The 16,248-nt window shown below is 38.6% G+C and overlaps 1 protein-coding gene across 1 annotated transcript in view; it reads left to right on the plus strand.

Annotated features, from left to right (window-relative positions):
- LOC139162876 (zinc finger protein 721-like) overlaps positions 1 to 16,248 on the plus strand; it is a 360,849-nt gene that overhangs the window by 229,864 nt on the left and 114,737 nt on the right. The window lies entirely within an intron of this gene.

Genomic DNA, 16,248 nt, shown 5'->3' on the forward strand with positions numbered 1-16,248 from the left:
AAGACCTCCTCCCTTGTCCAGCACATTAAAAGAACAGGGCACGAAATTGACTTTGAAAAAACTAAATTACTCCACAAAACAGAGAATTTATATAAAAGAATCTCTCTAGAAGCTATTGAAATTGAAAAAAGATCTTTTTGTTTAAATAAACGGGATGATACCTCACGTCTGCCAGAGATTTGGAAACCAGCCTTAAACAAAATAAAAACTTCATTATAATCAATATGTCAATCCTTTAATTATTATGATTTTAGAATTTTACATTTGGAAATCAGACTTAAACAAAACACTTCATAATCTTCATACCATTCCTTCTATAACCATGATTACACCAACCAATCAGATCACGGAAGCATAGTCACCCAATCTATTTGCTACATTCAAAGCAAATCTCCACCCCCACACTACATGCTAAGAAGGAATGTCAGTTGCTAATATTCATTTGCAAAAACACAGAGATTGGAACTCCAGCCTGATGATGGTAAATGTGATTTTACCGAAACGTCGCATAGACATGCAAAACATTACACAGGGCAAAACCCGAACTCAGAACAATCTACATACATATACCCGTGAAAATTTACGAAAACAAATATCTTGCCTCTACGGGGAGGACACTTTCCTACTGACTAGGACCTATGAAAAACTTGAAGTCAGAAAAGCCTCCATCTTATGTGATCTCACATTCCTACGCAACTGCAGGGACAAAAAAATAATTCCCAAATACTTCCAACTAAAATTCCACCCAAAAACCCCAACCATAGAGAGGATCCTAAAAAGAACTGAATTAGCCCTAATCAGAAATGAACTCCACAAAAAAAGATTCATACTTGATGAAATCAACAAAAGTCTACTCTCTCTTCACCTTAAAATCAGTAACCAAATACATCCTTTACTCTGGGATAAATTCAAACAAATATCAATCTGGAGGGCAGAAACAGAAACCCAATACAAAACAGACACACATAATAAGAAACTCCAAATACTAGAGGTACAGCAAAAACCCAGCCCTCCACAACAACTTATGACCAAAACAGTACATAACATATCAGACAAGATACTCACCACTACAGAAACCAATATTCTTTCAAAAGGATTTAATTTTGCAATAACTCCAAGACGAATACCAACTGAAAATATCATATGTGGAATTGAAACAACTTTACATAAAATCAACCCAGATACTGCTAACAAAATTAGACTCCAAGTCACTAATATTCTGTGCTCTAGTAAACCTCCAAAAAGTAACATACAGCAGGAAGAAAGAGAGGCACTTATCAATCTAAAGAAAAACCAAGATATAATAATCCTTCCAGCTGATAAAGGAAACTCCACTATAGTAATGAACACAGCAGAATACAAAGAAAAAATGACAAATCTTCTAAAAAATCCGGCCTACAAACTCCTAAGCACAGATCCTACCACCTACCTAGAAAAAACCACCAAATCTAAAATCAAGGCCTCTCCCATCAGCGAAGAAATCCAGCAAAAAATCATCCCCAGAGAAAAATCTTCCATATGTCCAAAACTCTATGGCCTTCCAAAAATACACAAAGAAGGAATACCTCTCAGGCCAATAGTCAGTTCTATAGGCTCCCCTCTACAAAACCTTGCCAAATTTTTAGCCAAATACCTTCAACCATATACAGAAACTATTACCTCATATGTTCAAAATTCATCCCACTTTATACAAATAATTAAAAAACAAAACCTACAACCCGATGACCTACTTGTAAGTTTCGATGTCGTGTCCCTGTTCACACAAATACCTATTACAGAAGCCTTGACAGCTATCCAAGACAAACACAAACCCCCCAAATATATCCTAGACCTTACCAACCACTGCCTGACCAATACATACTTCATCTATAATGAACAAAGATATAAACAAATAGAGGGAGCCCCCATGGGATCACCTCTATCACCTGTCATAGCCAACCTCTATATGGAATATTTCGAAAATAATGCTTTAGAGCAAGCCAAATACAAACCCAAACTTTGGCTGAGATATGTTGATGATACCTTTGTAATTTGGCCACATGGTAAAGAAAAACTAGACAATTTCCTCACTCATCTCAACAGCCTACACCCCAAAATACAGTTTACTATGGAAACAGAAATCAATGATCAACTTCCCTTTCTAGATGTACTGGTCTATAAAAAACCCAATGGCAGCCTAGGACATACTATCTACCAAAAGAAAACCCATACCAACCGTTATCTAAATGCACACTCACACCACCACCCCGCACAAATCACCTCAGTGGCCAAAACTCTCATCACCAGAACCAAACGCTTAGCTGACCATGAGCACTTAAAAACTGAATTGAACAAACTCAAAGATGTACTAATTTCTAATGGATTCAAAGAGAAAACAATAACAAACCTAATCAATAAAGAGACACCCCCCAAAAAACAAGATCAAGAACAGGACAATGGCACCACCATCCTTCCTTACATCAAAGGCACCACGGATAAAATTAGTAAAATTCTACAAAAACATAACATCAAAACCTCATTTTGCACTAACCAAAAAATATCTAATATCCTAAGGAGCCCCAAAGATAAAATCCAATTAGAATACCAAGGTATCTATGAAATCCCTTGCAAAACATGTGCAGCCACATACATTGGACAAACTAACCGAAGAGTGAGCCAGCGCATGGCAGAACATATGAATGCAGTCAAGAAACAGGAGAAGACCTCCTCCCTTGTCCAGCACATTAAAAGAACAGGGCACGAAATTGACTTTGAAAAAACTAAATTACTCCACAAAACAGAGAATTTATATAAAAGAATCTCTCTAGAAGCTATTGAAATTGAAAAAAGATCTTTTTGTTTAAATAAACGGGATGATACCTCACGTCTGCCAGAGATTTGGAAACCAGCCTTAAACAAAATAAAAACTTCATTATAATCAATATGTCAATCCTTTAATTATTATGATTTTAGAATTTTACATTTGGAAATCAGACTTAAACAAAACACTTCATAATCTTCATACCATTCCTTCTATAACCATGATTACACCAACCAATCAGATCACGGAAGCATAGTCACCCAATCTATTTGCTACATTCAAAGCAAATCTCCACCCCCACACTACATGCTAAGAAGGAATGTCAGTTGCTAATATTCATTTGCAAAAACACAGAGATTGGAACTCCAGCCTGATGATGGTAAATGTGATTTTACCGAAACGTCGCATAGACATGCAAAACATTACACAGGGCAAAACCCGAACTCAGAACAATCTACATACATATACCCGTGAAAATTTACGAAAACAAATATCTTGCCTCTACGGGGAGGACACTTTCCTACTGACTAGGACCTATGAAAAACTTGAAGTCAGAAAAGCCTCCATCTTATGTGATCTCACATTCCTACGCAACTGCAGGGACAAAAAAATAATTCCCAAATACTTCCAACTAAAATTCCACCCAAAAACCCCAACCATAGAGAGGATCCTAAAAAGAACTGAATTAGCCCTAATCAGAAATGAACTCCACAAAAAAAGATTCATACTTGATGAAATCAACAAAAGTCTACTCTCTCTTCACCTTAAAATCAGTAACCAAATACATCCTTTACTCTGGGATAAATTCAAACAAATATCAATCTGGAGGGCAGAAACAGAAACCCAATACAAAACAGACACACATAATAAGAAACTCCAAATACTAGAGGTACAGCAAAAACCCAGCCCTCCACAACAACTTATGACCAAAACAGTACATAACATATCAGACAAGATACTCACCACTACAGAAACCAATATTCTTTCAAAAGGATTTAATTTTGCAATAACTCCAAGACGAATACCAACTGAAAATATCATATGTGGAATTGAAACAACTTTACATAAAATCAACCCAGATACTGCTAACAAAATTAGACTCCAAGTCACTAATATTCTGTGCTCTAGTAAACCTCCAAAAAGTAACATACAGCAGGAAGAAAGAGAGGCACTTATCAATCTAAAGAAAAACCAAGATATAATAATCCTTCCAGCTGATAAAGGAAACTCCACTATAGTAATGAACACAGCAGAATACAAAGAAAAAATGACAAATCTTCTAAAAAATCCGGCCTACAAACTCCTAAGCACAGATCCTACCACCTACCTAGAAAAAACCACCAAATCTAAAATCAAGGCCTCTCCCATCAGCGAAGAAATCCAGCAAAAAATCATCCCCAGAGAAAAATCTTCCATATGTCCAAAACTCTATGGCCTTCCAAAAATACACAAAGAAGGAATACCTCTCAGGCCAATAGTCAGTTCTATAGGCTCCCCTCTACAAAACCTTGCCAAATTTTTAGCCAAATACCTTCAACCATATACAGAAACTATTACCTCATATGTTCAAAATTCATCCCACTTTATACAAATAATTAAAAAACAAAACCTACAACCCGATGACCTACTTGTAAGTTTCGATGTCGTGTCCCTGTTCACACAAATACCTATTACAGAAGCCTTGACAGCTATCCAAGACAAACACAAACCCCCCAAATATATCCTAGACCTTACCAACCACTGCCTGACCAATACATACTTCATCTATAATGAACAAAGATATAAACAAATAGAGGGAGCCCCCATGGGATCACCTCTATCACCTGTCATAGCCAACCTCTATATGGAATATTTCGAAAATAATGCTTTAGAGCAAGCCAAATACAAACCCAAACTTTGGCTGAGATATGTTGATGATACCTTTGTAATTTGGCCACATGGTAAAGAAAAACTAGACAATTTCCTCACTCATCTCAACAGCCTACACCCCAAAATACAGTTTACTATGGAAACAGAAATCAATGATCAACTTCCCTTTCTAGATGTACTGGTCTATAAAAAACCCAATGGCAGCCTAGGACATACTATCTACCAAAAGAAAACCCATACCAACCGTTATCTAAATGCACACTCACACCACCACCCCGCACAAATCACCTCAGTGGCCAAAACTCTCATCACCAGAACCAAACGCTTAGCTGACCATGAGCACTTAAAAACTGAATTGAACAAACTCAAAGATGTACTAATTTCTAATGGATTCAAAGAGAAAACAATAACAAACCTAATCAATAAAGAGACACCCCCCAAAAAACAAGATCAAGAACAGGACAATGGCACCACCATCCTTCCTTACATCAAAGGCACCACGGATAAAATTAGTAAAATTCTACAAAAACATAACATCAAAACCTCATTTTGCACTAACCAAAAAATATCTAATATCCTAAGGAGCCCCAAAGATAAAATCCAATTAGAATACCAAGGTATCTATGAAATCCCTTGCAAAACATGTGCAGCCACATACATTGGACAAACTAACCGAAGAGTGAGCCAGCGCATGGCAGAACATATGAATGCAGTCAAGAAACAGGAGAAGACCTCCTCCCTTGTCCAGCACATTAAAAGAACAGGGCACGAAATTGACTTTGAAAAAACTAAATTACTCCACAAAACAGAGAATTTATATAAAAGAATCTCTCTAGAAGCTATTGAAATTGAAAAAAGATCTTTTTGTTTAAATAAACGGGATGATACCTCACGTCTGCCAGAGATTTGGAAACCAGCCTTAAACAAAATAAAAACTTCATTATAATCAATATGTCAATCCTTTAATTATTATGATTTTAGAATTTTACATTTGGAAATCAGACTTAAACAAAACACTTCATAATCTTCATACCATTCCTTCTATAACCATGATTACACCAACCAATCAGATCACGGAAGCATAGTCACCCAATCTATTTGCTACATTCAAAGCAAATCTCCACCCCCACACTACATGCTAAGAAGGAATGTCAGTTGCTAATATTCATTTGCAAAAACACAGAGATTGGAACTCCAGCCTGATGATGGTAAATGTGATTTTACCGAAACGTCGCATAGACATGCAAAACATTACACAGGGCAAAACCCGAACTCAGAACAATCTACATACATATACCCGTGAAAATTTACGAAAACAAATATCTTGCCTCTACGGGGAGGACACTTTCCTACTGACTAGGACCTATGAAAAACTTGAAGTCAGAAAAGCCTCCATCTTATGTGATCTCACATTCCTACGCAACTGCAGGGACAAAAAAATAATTCCCAAATACTTCCAACTAAAATTCCACCCAAAAACCCCAACCATAGAGAGGATCCTAAAAAGAACTGAATTAGCCCTAATCAGAAATGAACTCCACAAAAAAAGATTCATACTTGATGAAATCAACAAAAGTCTACTCTCTCTTCACCTTAAAATCAGTAACCAAATACATCCTTTACTCTGGGATAAATTCAAACAAATATCAATCTGGAGGGCAGAAACAGAAACCCAATACAAAACAGACACACATAATAAGAAACTCCAAATACTAGAGGTACAGCAAAAACCCAGCCCTCCACAACAACTTATGACCAAAACAGTACATAACATATCAGACAAGATACTCACCACTACAGAAACCAATATTCTTTCAAAAGGATTTAATTTTGCAATAACTCCAAGACGAATACCAACTGAAAATATCATATGTGGAATTGAAACAACTTTACATAAAATCAACCCAGATACTGCTAACAAAATTAGACTCCAAGTCACTAATATTCTGTGCTCTAGTAAACCTCCAAAAAGTAACATACAGCAGGAAGAAAGAGAGGCACTTATCAATCTAAAGAAAAACCAAGATATAATAATCCTTCCAGCTGATAAAGGAAACTCCACTATAGTAATGAACACAGCAGAATACAAAGAAAAAATGACAAATCTTCTAAAAAATCCGGCCTACAAACTCCTAAGCACAGATCCTACCACCTACCTAGAAAAAACCACCAAATCTAAAATCAAGGCCTCTCCCATCAGCGAAGAAATCCAGCAAAAAATCATCCCCAGAGAAAAATCTTCCATATGTCCAAAACTCTATGGCCTTCCAAAAATACACAAAGAAGGAATACCTCTCAGGCCAATAGTCAGTTCTATAGGCTCCCCTCTACAAAACCTTGCCAAATTTTTAGCCAAATACCTTCAACCATATACAGAAACTATTACCTCATATGTTCAAAATTCATCCCACTTTATACAAATAATTAAAAAACAAAACCTACAACCCGATGACCTACTTGTAAGTTTCGATGTCGTGTCCCTGTTCACACAAATACCTATTACAGAAGCCTTGACAGCTATCCAAGACAAACACAAACCCCCCAAATATATCCTAGACCTTACCAACCACTGCCTGACCAATACATACTTCATCTATAATGAACAAAGATATAAACAAATAGAGGGAGCCCCCATGGGATCACCTCTATCACCTGTCATAGCCAACCTCTATATGGAATATTTCGAAAATAATGCTTTAGAGCAAGCCAAATACAAACCCAAACTTTGGCTGAGATATGTTGATGATACCTTTGTAATTTGGCCACATGGTAAAGAAAAACTAGACAATTTCCTCACTCATCTCAACAGCCTACACCCCAAAATACAGTTTACTATGGAAACAGAAATCAATGATCAACTTCCCTTTCTAGATGTACTGGTCTATAAAAAACCCAATGGCAGCCTAGGACATACTATCTACCAAAAGAAAACCCATACCAACCGTTATCTAAATGCACACTCACACCACCACCCCGCACAAATCACCTCAGTGGCCAAAACTCTCATCACCAGAACCAAACGCTTAGCTGACCATGAGCACTTAAAAACTGAATTGAACAAACTCAAAGATGTACTAATTTCTAATGGATTCAAAGAGAAAACAATAACAAACCTAATCAATAAAGAGACACCCCCCAAAAAACAAGATCAAGAACAGGACAATGGCACCACCATCCTTCCTTACATCAAAGGCACCACGGATAAAATTAGTAAAATTCTACAAAAACATAACATCAAAACCTCATTTTGCACTAACCAAAAAATATCTAATATCCTAAGGAGCCCCAAAGATAAAATCCAATTAGAATACCAAGGTATCTATGAAATCCCTTGCAAAACATGTGCAGCCACATACATTGGACAAACTAACCGAAGAGTGAGCCAGCGCATGGCAGAACATATGAATGCAGTCAAGAAACAGGAGAAGACCTCCTCCCTTGTCCAGCACATTAAAAGAACAGGGCACGAAATTGACTTTGAAAAAACTAAATTACTCCACAAAACAGAGAATTTATATAAAAGAATCTCTCTAGAAGCTATTGAAATTGAAAAAAGATCTTTTTGTTTAAATAAACGGGATGATACCTCACGTCTGCCAGAGATTTGGAAACCAGCCTTAAACAAAATAAAAACTTCATTATAATCAATATGTCAATCCTTTAATTATTATGATTTTAGAATTTTACATTTGGAAATCAGACTTAAACAAAACACTTCATAATCTTCATACCATTCCTTCTATAACCATGATTACACCAACCAATCAGATCACGGAAGCATAGTCACCCAATCTATTTGCTACATTCAAAGCAAATCTCCACCCCCACACTACATGCTAAGAAGGAATGTCAGTTGCTAATATTCATTTGCAAAAACACAGAGATTGGAACTCCAGCCTGATGATGGTAAATGTGATTTTACCGAAACGTCGCATAGACATGCAAAACATTACACAGGGCAAAACCCGAACTCAGAACAATCTACATACATATACCCGTGAAAATTTACGAAAACAAATATCTTGCCTCTACGGGGAGGACACTTTCCTACTGACTAGGACCTATGAAAAACTTGAAGTCAGAAAAGCCTCCATCTTATGTGATCTCACATTCCTACACAACTGCAGGGACAAAAAAATAATTCCCAAATACTTCCAACTAAAATTCCACCCAAAAACCCCAACCATAGAGAGGATCCTAAAAAGAACTGAATTAGCCCTAATCAGAAATGAACTCCACAAAAAAAGATTCATACTTGATGAAATCAACAAAAGTCTACTCTCTCTTCACCTTAAAATCAGTAACCAAATACATCCTTTACTCTGGGATAAATTCAAACAAATATCAATCTGGAGGGCAGAAACAGAAACCCAATACAAAACAGACACACATAATAAGAAACTCCAAATACTAGAGGTACAGCAAAAACCCAGCCCTCCACAACAACTTATGACCAAAACAGTACATAACATATCAGACAAGATACTCACCACTACAGAAACCAATATTCTTTCAAAAGGATTTAATTTTGCAATAACTCCAAGACGAATACCAACTGAAAATATCATATGTGGAATTGAAACAACTTTACATAAAATCAACCCAGATACTGCTAACAAAATTAGACTCCAAGTCACTAATATTCTGTGCTCTAGTAAACCTCCAAAAAGTAACATACAGCAGGAAGAAAGAGAGGCACTTATCAATCTAAAGAAAAACCAAGATATAATAATCCTTCCAGCTGATAAAGGAAACTCCACTATAGTAATGAACACAGCAGAATACAAAGAAAAAATGACAAATCTTCTAAAAAATCCGGCCTACAAACTCCTAAGCACAGATCCTACCACCTACCTAGAAAAAACCACCAAATCTAAAATCAAGGCCTCTCCCATCAGCGAAGAAATCCAGCAAAAAATCATCCCCAGAGAAAAATCTTCCATATGTCCAAAACTCTATGGCCTTCCAAAAATACACAAAGAAGGAATACCTCTCAGGCCAATAGTCAGTTCTATAGGCTCCCCTCTACAAAACCTTGCCAAATTTTTAGCCAAATACCTTCAACCATATACAGAAACTATTACCTCATATGTTCAAAATTCATCCCACTTTATACAAATAATTAAAAAACAAAACCTACAACCCGATGACCTACTTGTAAGTTTCGATGTCGTGTCCCTGTTCACACAAATACCTATTACAGAAGCCTTGACAGCTATCCAAGACAAACACAAACCCCCCAAATATATCCTAGACCTTACCAACCACTGCCTGACCAATACATACTTCATCTATAATGAACAAAGATATAAACAAATAGAGGGAGCCCCCATGGGATCACCTCTATCACCTGTCATAGCCAACCTCTATATGGAATATTTCGAAAATAATGCTTTAGAGCAAGCCAAATACAAACCCAAACTTTGGCTGAGATATGTTGATGATACCTTTGTAATTTGGCCACATGGTAAAGAAAAACTAGACAATTTCCTCACTCATCTCAACAGCCTACACCCCAAAATACAGTTTACTATGGAAACAGAAATCAATGATCAACTTCCCTTTCTAGATGTACTGGTCTATAAAAAACCCAATGGCAGCCTAGGACATACTATCTACCAAAAGAAAACCCATACCAACCGTTATCTAAATGCACACTCACACCACCACCCCGCACAAATCACCTCAGTGGCCAAAACTCTCATCACCAGAACCAAACGCTTAGCTGACCATGAGCACTTAAAAACTGAATTGAACAAACTCAAAGATGTACTAATTTCTAATGGATTCAAAGAGAAAACAATAACAAACCTAATCAATAAAGAGACACCCCCCAAAAAACAAGATCAAGAACAGGACAATGGCACCACCATCCTTCCTTACATCAAAGGCACCACGGATAAAATTAGTAAAATTCTACAAAAACATAACATCAAAACCTCATTTTGCACTAACCAAAAAATATCTAATATCCTAAGGAGCCCCAAAGATAAAATCCAATTAGAATACCAAGGTATCTATGAAATCCCTTGCAAAACATGTGCAGCCACATACATTGGACAAACTAACCGAAGAGTGAGCCAGCGCATGGCAGAACATATGAATGCAGTCAAGAAACAGGAGAAGACCTCCTCCCTTGTCCAGCACATTAAAAGAACAGGGCACGAAATTGACTTTGAAAAAACTAAATTACTCCACAAAACAGAGAATTTATATAAAAGAATCTCTCTAGAAGCTATTGAAATTGAAAAAAGATCTTTTTGTTTAAATAAACGGGATGATACCTCACGTCTGCCAGAGATTTGGAAACCAGCCTTAAACAAAATAAAAACTTCATTATAATCAATATGTCAATCCTTTAATTATTATGATTTTAGAATTTTACATTTGGAAATCAGACTTAAACAAAACACTTCATAATCTTCATACCATTCCTTCTATAACCATGATTACACCAACCAATCAGATCACGGAAGCATAGTCACCCAATCTATTTGCTACATTCAAAGCAAATCTCCACCCCCACACTACATGCTAAGAAGGAATGTCAGTTGCTAATATTCATTTGCAAAAACACAGAGATTGGAACTCCAGCCTGATGATGGTAAATGTGATTTTACCGAAACGTCGCATAGACATGCAAAACATTACACAGGGCAAAACCCGAACTCAGAACAATCTACATACATATACCCGTGAAAATTTACGAAAACAAATATATGTATATATATATATGTGTGTATATATATATATATATATATAAGTATATTATTTTTCATGATTTTTCTTTAAAAAAAACACATAAAGAAACTTAATTAATAATTTTAATTTTAAAAATTTAATAACTAAACTTAACAATAATGTAATCTTCAAGTGTGGTTTTTCTGCTTAGATCTGATAATAGTTAGAGTTTTTTATATTCTGTATTAGTTAGACTTCTATGATAAGCGGAGCAATGGTAGCTCCTTAAATGTTCAATGTTGTATGTCTTTGTTTGTTTTCTTTTGAAAATAATAAAAAAATATTTTTTAAAAAAAAAGAAATAGTATAAGGGCAGACCAGATGAACCAGGAGGTCTTTTTCTGCCGTCAATCTTCTATGTTTCTATGACAGCAGAGGTGCTGCAACGTTCACCCTACATATTCTTCCATTCCCTTCCGCAGGGGCTTACAATGTTTTTCAGAATATAAGACACACTTTTCTCCACAAAGAAAGTTGGTGGTTCTTACAGAGCGATTACAGACCTGTTTTTGGCCTCCCAAACCCTTCATAGGTCCTGCTTTTGCCCAAAGTGCTGCAGTCTGAGATCACACAAGATTAATACCCTGTTTCCTGGCGCTACTGGTCTTGTGTCATCTCGCACTGAACTACTTTAGTTCTCCCTTCGCTGTGAACTGAGTGGGCAAAAGTGGGACCTGAGGAGGCCAAAAACCTAGATGCGTCTTATGGTCAGAATAATACGGTGCCTTGTGACAATGTGGCAAGCTGTCCGTTCTTAAAAGAACACAGGTCTAGAGAACTACAGTGTGAGATCCTGCAAGACTAGTAGCTTGAGCTCTTGTGTTACTGGTCTTGTGTGATCTCGCACTGAAGTGAAGGCATGCAGCCCTCCTTCGGTGGGTCGACCTCTAGGGAGGCACAGCACGCCATGATTGCCACATCAGAATGAAGCGACAGAGAAAGTTTTCTCGATGAGACGACTTCGGTTAAATCAAGATATCTCCTTTTTATTGTATTTCACTTTTCCTGACATGTGGTACAGAATAACAAATTCGCAAACGCCACATACATTAAGCCATCCCCCTACTACCATTCACTCTTGCACCATATAAGGCTTCCCTTGTGGCTTCATTATAGGTAATTAACGGAAGCTCCATTCTTTGCCTTTTCCTGGATTGTGTGTTTACTGGTGATTAGCAAAGGAATGAGAGTAAGGCATATATTTCCTTATATGGAAGTTAGCTATAGGTTTTCTTCATGCTGTATATCAAGTTAATTATTTCCCAACATGGTCATGGATTCTGCAGCTTGCTTACTCAGCCTGGACTTTGCTTCCTTTCAATAGAGGAAGAATTAAGGTTTTATACAGCACCCATTAGGCTTAAAACATCACTCTCCAGTAATATTTTATTCCTAAATTTCAGTGCCTATAAACCTATTATTACAACTGAAGTCCTTACAAAATAATACTATAGAGGGATATAGCATTGCTTCCAGCTGTACGGATTCAGCTCCAGTGATCTTAGAAGCCGATGTCTTAGAAGAACTTGAACGATTAAAGATAAATAAGGCAATGGGTCCAGATGGCATCCACCCCAGATTTCTTAAAGAACTCAGATCTGTCATTGCTACCCCCCTGACTGATTTGTTTAACCAATCCCTGTTAACAGGAGATGTTCCTGAGGATTGGAGAATGGCCGGTGTTGTGCCTATCCACAAGAAGGGCAGTAGAGAAGAAGTTGGTAACTACAAGCCAGTGAGCTTGACATCAGTTATAGTTAAAATGATGGAAACTCTACTCAAAAAGAGGATAAATCAGTACCTAAAAAACAATAACTTATTGGACCCAAATTAGTATGGCTTTACTGAAGGCAAATCATGTCAGACTAATCTCATTGATTTCTTTGACTATGTCACAAAGGTGTTGGATCAAGATGGTGCCGTGGATATTGCCTACCTGGACTTCAGCAAAGCCTTTGATACGGTTCCACCTAAAGAGCTGATAGATAAATTAGTGAAGATTGGAGTTAATCCCTGGATAGTTCAGTGGATTTCAAGCTGGCTGAAGCGTAGACATCAGAGAGTTATTGTTAATGGCGAGTATTCTGACCAGAGACAGGTTGCAAGCGGTGTGCCACAAGGGTCTGTTCTGGGTCCTATTTTTTTTAATATGTTTGTGAGTGACATAGGGGAAGGTTTGCCTATTTGCCGATGACTCTAAAGTGTGCAATAGGGTTGATATTCCTGGAGGGGTCTGTAATATGGTAAATGATTTAGCTTTACTAGATAAATGGTCAAAGCAATGGAAACTGCAGTTAAATGTTTCCAAATGTAAAATAATGCACTTGGGGAAAAGGAATCCTCAATCTGAGTATTGCATTGGCAGTTCTGTGTTAGCAAAAACTTCAGAAGAGAAGGATTTAGGGGTAGTGATTTCTGACAGTCTCAAAATGGGTGAGCAGTGTGGTCGGGCAGTAGGAAAAGTAAGTAGGATGCTTGGCTGCACAGCTAGAGGTATAACAAGCAGGAAGAGGGAGATTGTGATCCCCTTATATAGAGTGCTGGTGAGACCACATTTGGAATACTGTGTTCAATTCTGGAGATCTCACCTACAAAAAGATATTGACAAAATTGAAGGGGTCCAAAGACAGGCTACAAGAATGGTGGAAGGTCTTAAGCATAAAACGTATCAGGAAAGACTTAATGAACTCAATCTGTATAGTCTGGAGCAGTGTTTCCCAACTTTTTTTGAGCCGCGGCACATTATTCATGTTTTCAAAATTCTGGGGAACTCTGAAGGGGGGGCGGGGGGGCTAAAGAAAAGTTTGGACAACAAAAATATCTCTTCCTCCATTTCACTCTATTTCTCCCTCTTTCTCTCTCTTCCTTCCTTCCCTTCTTTCTCTCCATCCCTCTTTCTTCCTCTCTTTTTTGCTCTCTTTCCCTCTCCCTCCTTCCCCCCTTTCTTTCTCTCTCTCTCTTGCTTTCTTTCCCTCTCTTTCTCTTGCTTTCTTTCTCTCATTCTCTCTCCCCCTTTTTCTCTCTCTTTCTCTCTCGTTCACCATGCCAGCAACAGAGAGAAAAAGAAAGAGCGAGAGAGAGCCGGAGAGAGAGTGGAGTGCACAGCAGCCATCAGCCTCCTCGCCCTCCCAGACGTCCCCAGCGCCCGGCCTCGCGCCGCCTCCCGTTAGCTCGGCCGAAAGCCACACAGTCACGGACTCCTGGATCGCTCGCTTCTCCGGCCAGCACGGCGCTTTCCTGGGCAGATGGCTTTGCTGACCGGAGAAACGAGCGATCGGGGAGTCCGGGACTGTGTGGCTTTGCGCCATGAAGAGAAAACGGCAGCAGGGAAAAGTCGGCCGTTTTCTCTTCATGGCGCAAAGCCACACAGTCCCGGACTCCCGGATTGCTCGCCCCAAGGCAGGAGGTGGCGGCGGAGGAGAGTGGGCGGATCGGGCGGGCAATGGGGCAGGGCGGAGGAGCCAGGGGCGCGTTTGGCTGGAGACACCGTGGGGAGGCAGGGGCAGGGAGGTGCGGCAGTAGGAGTAAAGGGAGCCGCGGCTGCCCCTGCCTCCCCACGGTGCCTCCGGCCAAACGCGCCCCTGGCTTCTCCGCCCTGCCCCATTGCCCACCCGATCCGCCCACTCTCCTCCGCCGCCTCTCGCCGCGGCACACCGGTTGCGAAACGCTGGTCTGGAGGACAGAAGGAAAAGGGGGGACATGGTCGAAACATTTAAATATGTTAAAGGGTTAAATAAGGTTCAGGAGGGAAGTGTTTTTAATAGGAAAGTGAACACAAGAACAAGGGGACACAATCTGAAGTTAGTTGGGGAAAGGTCAAAAGCAACGTGAGGAAATATTATTTCACTGAAAGAGTAGTAGATCCTTGGAACAAACTCCCAGCAGACATGGTTGGTAAATCCACAGTAACTGAATTTAAACATGTCTGGGATAAACATATATCCATCCTAAGATAAAACGCAGGAAATAGTATAAGGGCAAACTAGATGGACCATGAGGTCTTTTTCTGCCGTCAGTCTTCTATGTTTCTATGTCCTTTAGTTCTCCGTTCTCTGCGAACTGACGCCCGTACCAGATCCAAGGGTGATAGCAGTTTTCCAATGTCTCAGGGGCTGCCCCAAAGAAGAGGGTGTCTTCTAGTTTATTCTCCTAAGCACCTGAGAGCAGGACAAGAAGCAATGGGTGGAAACTAATCAAGGAGAAAAGCAATTTAGATCTAAGGAGAAATTTCCAGATAGTAAAAACAGTTAATCTCATTTACATCTCTCACCATCACTCCATGGACTGAATTGGCGGCCAATTTGTGAGCCACCCCGAGTCTTTGGAGAGGGGCGGCATACAAATCTAATAAATTATTATTATTATTATTATTATTATTATTATTATTATTATTATTATTATTTGGTTTCCAGAAGCAATTCAAAGTGTTGGTTATGACTTATAAAGACCTACATGGCATCGGGCCAGAATACCTAGGGTACCGCCTTCTGCCACATGAATCCCAGCGACAGGTCAGATCCAACAGAGTTGGCCTTCTCCAGGTCCCATCAACTAGACAATGTCAGTTGGCGGGGCCTAGGATAGATAGATAGATAGATAAATGCCTTCTCTGTGTAGGCCCCAGCCCTCTGGAATCAACTCCCCCCAGAGATTCGTACTGCCCCCACCCTCCTTGCCTTCTGCAAGAGTCTTAAGACTCATTTATGCATTTATGATTGAATGGGAAAGACTTTTTTATGGCACTGGATTTTTTTAGATATTTAATTAATTGGATCTAAAATGTTATATATTGTTTTATTATATATTACATTTCATTACCTTTTGCTTTCAAGGTCATA

This window comes from Erythrolamprus reginae, chromosome 2 (genome assembly GCF_031021105.1).
Source record: "Erythrolamprus reginae isolate rEryReg1 chromosome 2, rEryReg1.hap1, whole genome shotgun sequence".
Lineage (NCBI taxonomy): Eukaryota > Metazoa > Chordata > Lepidosauria > Squamata > Dipsadidae > Erythrolamprus > Erythrolamprus reginae.